Consider the following 6,195-nt stretch of genomic DNA (forward strand, 5'->3'; position numbering starts at 1 on the left):
TACATTGGCATAAAAATTGTCTGATAATGCTACGACAAGATCCGACTATCTCTTAAGCTAAAGTGGCACAGCTCATAACAACAATTCAGCCAGTTACATCCCACCACTCTATTTTTGGTGAAGGAAGAAGTCTGTGCTTTCCCATGAGTGATTATTCCACCATAATTTCAAGGGTGAGGAAGGGGCAGTTTCCCCAAATCATGCAATGCTGGAGAAACAAAAAAAGTAAGAGTTCACAAAAATAAATCTGCTAATTTTAGAAAAAGAATGCCTCTTTTTAGTAATGATAAACATTTCATAGGATATCTTTTACATTTTCTAATGTATCAATTTTTTCCCTATAGAATAGCAATTCACTGATTTTTAAGGAGATACTTCACATAATTGGAAAAGTCACTTCTGTTACTAACATGTTTTTCATATCTTATTATCAGCATATATGTTCATATCAGATTTTATGAGGGGTTAAGATACATGAAAGACAAATAGATTTTAAAAGTCTTTTTCAATGGAACTTTCAAAATGATTGATGTTTCAATAAATTTCAAAAACAGATTTTTTTTCAAATTTACCGAAGTGTATAAATAGAACATACATTAATGGAGCCCTCATGCAGACTTCCTAAAGGTTATAATAATAACATTGGTTTAATTTACTTTAGGTAATTAAAGTAATTTCCTAAGAACTCTATATGTGTTAAGAAAAACATGTAATTGCTATAACAGTCTTATGAAGAAAGCACAATTATAATTTTCTTTTATATATGAGATAACTATGGCACAGAAAATGTAAATAAATTCCCCAGGATCCAGAGATGATATATCAGATTCCCCAGTCTGCATTGTTCTTAACTACCACCACCTATACTGCCTTTCTCTTGGACAAAGGTTATTAACGTAAGCATCTGTTAACTAAATGCTAAAAATTTTAAGTTGAAATTTAGGTAAGCAGGAGACAAATATTACTGTTATTTTATTTCAACATACATATTATTTGATATCTATATTTTACTTAATCCTGTTCATAATTATCAGCAGTAGTGACATGGGTAATAGTAGTGTGGTCATCGCAGACACATTAAGAGTAATTGTGATAGTAATAGCAGTGGTCATAATAAAAATAATGATGCTTACTGGTAGTACAAATAGTATTAGTGATAATTTCAAAAACACCAATCAGGTTGATGCTGCATTAAGTACTTTATATACACTAAGATTTCAGAGTTTAATTTTATTTCATGTGTAGATGGCTAAGATGATTTTAATGGGCTGTCTCACATCTCTGGGACTGTGGGTGTACAACATCATTGACTCTGTGCCTGGTTTTCTTTCATTGTTGCACAAGCTAGCAGCTTTTGCTCATTTGATAGATGGGCAGATTCCAGGAGAGGGAGGCTAGGTATGAAGCTGGCAAGTGCTTCTGCCATGTTGTTTTGGCCAAAGGATGGTCATAAAAACAGTCCAAATAGAAGAAGAGAGGAAGTGGATTTTAACTCATTGATAATTGCTGAAAAGTCAGATTGCCAGTGCCATGGTTCTTGAGACAAAATAGTTGTGACTATTTTTTGTTCTCTAGTATACTCTCTCTTTAAAGTCTGACATTCACTGTCCAATATGGTGGTCTAAGTCATATGTGGCTGTTTAATTTCAAATTTATTGTAAGTAAATAAAATTTAGTCACACAAACCTTATTTTAAGTGTTCAATGACTACATACGGCTGGTGGCTACTTAGTTGTACAAAATAAATCATAGAATTTTTCTAACATCTCAGCAATTTATATTGAAGAGTTTCATATAACAAGATGTAATTATAATTGATGTGTGTTTCTTCTGAGCTGAGGCTTTTAAGTGGTTTGCCCCTCACACAGCCATCTACTGATTGAAGACATTTAATAGAGCTAAGCTGAGACCAACATTGCCCAGCTGAGCCCAACCTAAAGGCAAATCCAAGGAAGTATGAATTTAATAGATGCCTTTTATTTGAAGCCACAGTTTGGGCATTGTTTATTTTGCACTAAAAATTAATTAATTGACATTCTTGAACCTAGTTTCAGTAGAGGGTTGGGAAATACAATCCAGAAGTTTGATACGAGAAGAAGAAATGGATTTTTCGTGAACAATTTTCAGTCTACTATCTTATAGTAGGCACTAATGTAATCCTTTATGTTATTCATGTTGTTTTTTTAAATTCACTAATCCCAACAAATATGCTATAATTTGGATATTATTAACTATAATTTATACATGATAAAAGTGTGACTGAGATGCTTTAATTTATTAAAAGATGAAATTTATTTGGCCAAGATTTTATAGTTAGCAATAAGCACATGAGTTTATCCTTAAATTCAGGTTCCATATCCTTCCACTTCCACAGCATGCTGCCTCCATCCTTTGTAATTTAACTTTTATTGTTTCATTTCCCATAAAAAGCTAAAATTTGGAAAATACAAAAAAAAACACCTAAAATAAACTCATACTCTTAGCACACAGATAAAGTTGTGACTATCATTTTGCTAGGTTGCATTATACTAATTTCTCTAGGTATGCATATTTATCTCATGTAGTTTGATCACAGGGTAAGTAAAGTTTTGTGCTCTGTTGTTGCTCTTTTGCCAAAAAAAGACTAGCTTATAATATTTGAATCACATTGGTAAAAATTGTGTCTTAAAAAAGGCTGCTTGCCCTGGCACGTTGGCTCACGCCTGTAATCCCAGAACTTTGGGAGGCTGAGGTGGGCGGATCACGAAGTCAGCAGTTCAACACCTGCCTGGCCAATATAGTGAAACGCCGTCTCTACTAAGAAAACAAAATTAGCCGGGCATGGTGGCTCATGCCTGTAGTCCCAGCGACTGGGGAGGCTGAGGCAGAAGAATCACTTGAACCCTGGAGGCGAAGGTTGCAGTGAACCGGGATCTTACCACTGCACTCTAGCCTGGGTGACAAAGCAAGACTCTGTCTGAAAAAAAAAAAAAAAAAAAAAAAAAAAAAAGGTTCTTTGAGTTCCTTTCTATGGATTGCTGAATTAATTTTGTCACATCTCCAATTTTTATGTAATCTAAGGTTTTCAATTTATTACATATTATATATAATGTATATTAAAGTGTGTGTGTGTGTGTGTATATATATACTCTTACTCTCAAAAGAAAAGTGATATAGCTTCCAAAGTTCAGAGTAGTTGCACAATGTGTCCAAGTTCACAATGCTTGTTGTGGTTTGGGGCCTATCAATGCTAGGGTACATCTACATTCCTCCTCTGCTTTCCTCTTTCAAAATACAGAGGAGCTAACTCCTGTCGCTGCATCTCCTTGGCTCCAGCTTGGCTTCTGGTTGTGTCTGACCAATGAGCTATACTAGTGAGAGTTTGGGTGGCAGGGGAGGGTAGAAAGGAGAGGGTAGAAAGCAGGCAAGTAAGAGGGAGTGGCAACAGCTCTTTCCTCCCTGGGTTCATATTCTGTTAGATTATCCTTGACTTGGGACTCTGTTAATGTCTCCTTCTGCTCTTCCAAACAAGTATTGGTAATGCCTTCTGGCTGTTAAACCACGGTTTGTTTCAGCATCCTTTGTTTGATATCTCACCTATTCCATTGTCTGCCTGTATAAGCATTTAAGGTCCTTTATTTTAAAACTCAAGTGACTCTTGATTGTTTCTTGGAGCCTGCATTTCTAAATACTGTCTTTAATTTATATTCTCAGAAGTGACATACACTTCTAGATCAAAAACTGTGTAAAAATTTGATTTGAATGATTTTTAAGTATTAATGGTAGGAGATTACTATTCTGGCTTCCTGGTAGATTTTTCTGGCCTGATCATGCCTGAACCAGGCATAAACTGATTAATTATGCCTCCCAAGATGATCTACAGCTATGAGAAACTATTAATAAATTGCAAAACCTCCCAGGCATATAATGTATACTGAGGAAAGTAACCAATATGCTATAGGCTTTTGGTCAACAGTTTTGTTTTCTTTTTCTCTAGGCCTATTGTATATTCAATATTACTGAACTCTTTAATTATGGTTATCCCAAAATTTTCAGAATTCTTTCATTTCCAATTTCCATAAGTTGACACAAATAGTTTCATTTATCTCTGATATGAGCAATTTATTAGATACAATGCTCTTATAGAGTAAAAATTCTAGAATTACCTGAAATTTGCAGTTCCCGTATTTAATTTTTTTTCTGTATTAGAGTTTTGATCTGTATCTCGACTGTATTATAAATGTCCTCGTATTGCTCAACCAGTTTTAATAGTGTCATACAACTTTGTTGCTCATTTCCCTCTCAGCTTTCTCCATCAGAATATCCCATAAAGTATTTTCATTCCCAGAATAATAGAATTCTAGACAGGTGTGTTATATCTTCTTAATATAAAACAAAATTCTGCTTTACCTAATAGTGTGTTAGTAATTTTGAATAAAATCTCTTTTTTTCACGTAAAGTAATACAACGATGAGAACTTTATTACCACATCTTGGAATTCTTATGTTAGAATATCACGTCAATTTTGTTACTTTCATGTTTGGTGCTGAATGAATAGTGCAATGTTCTTCATAATATCAACATTTACATTTCTTTCTGGGTATCTGGTTTGATTCCTACAATTTCATTTTAAGTCCTCTTTGATCAGGTCAGCTAATCTGTGGACAAAAAATATATGCTGCTGCTTCTTTTAGTGTGGTGAATTTCATCCTTATCCAGTATCTAATATAAAGATATAAGCTATGCTACATAAACTATATAACATGTAGTTATATGTTTTATAAAACATGTATTTTATAACATGTAAATGTATATTAATACATATTTGTTTACATGTGTCTATCTTTTCCAAATTTAAGTCACTCAGTTGGAGAACACAAATGAAATTCCAATTTAACCACAACTTCTGTGATTTTAATTCAGTGTTTTACTCATTCATCCATCATGCAGGCATGAACAAATTTATTCATTCATTAATGCACTAATTCACTAATTCATTATTTTTTCAATATAAATGTATTACATTCTTGCTGTGTGAATTGTTCCATTGTTTACTCTTGTTTTCCAGCTCTCTTTTTTACAGAATTTTTCATCCACATATTAAGCAGCACATTTGTAAATCAGAGAGGGTATTCCAATTAAAAAATTGCATTGCATAGCTTAAAATATAAATAATTTTGTAGTTGTTTTTGTTTCTCAAATTATAAATGGCCAGATATATCTTTTTAAATCATATATTCATGAAATAGCTGATAATATTTGGAAAGCTACCATTTACACATTTAGCATAATATGTGATCATGAAACTATAAATTAACTAGCCATGGGACCTTATGTATATAATGGTAAATGTAAATGACTGCAACATCTTCTTTAGTATATACACACACTTCTCCCACAAATACACTTAGGTACCAATGCAAAGATAACAACGGAAGCAAGTACTTGGGGAACATGCAGTGATTAACATTTGTTATAATAAACACATGGAAAAGTTAATCATTTATTAATAGCCAGGATTGTTATTTATAGAACATGAAGTATTACAAAGTGGGGCTTTATAATATCACATTTTTAAATACCACATATAAAATATAAAACAAACAATGCTACTGATAACATTTTGCTTTACAGTAGCTTAAGAATTAAATATTGACACACGATACAATCATAGGATTGATGAAATTTATATTACAGTAGATATGAACTGGCAAAGAAGAATGATAAAATTTTTAGCAATATATGCTCTTATATGAAATGTATAATTTGATTTTTAGCCACTAAGCTACAATAAATTTTGTTTTTTTTCATGTTATCTTGTTAAACCTGATAGCAATAATTGGTTTTTATGTCATTTCTTCAATTTTATTTCTTGTAGCCACGAGTTTCAACAGTTCTCCAATATGTGTATTGATTTTGAAGCTTTGCCAGTGCTTTTGCCTTTTGTTACTATGCAAAGAAGTACATGTTAACCTTTCAAATTATTGATCCTTAGAAGAAAGAAAGAGAGAAAATGTTTTTATTTAGTGTTAAAGTAAAGTTTATCATAATACTTTTCTGACATTTGTTCATGTTTTAAACATCATATCTAAACTCCAGGCAAAATTTCTCTGTCACTAATACAATTGGAAGATGTATTCATTTTTACCAAATTCTATAGTTAGCACTCTGAGATTTTTAAATATTCATATCAAACTAATATTTACTGAGCACCGA

The sequence above is a fragment of the Papio anubis genome, chromosome 8 (assembly GCF_008728515.1).
Source record: "Papio anubis isolate 15944 chromosome 8, Panubis1.0, whole genome shotgun sequence".
Taxonomy (NCBI): Eukaryota; Metazoa; Chordata; class Mammalia; order Primates; family Cercopithecidae; genus Papio; species Papio anubis.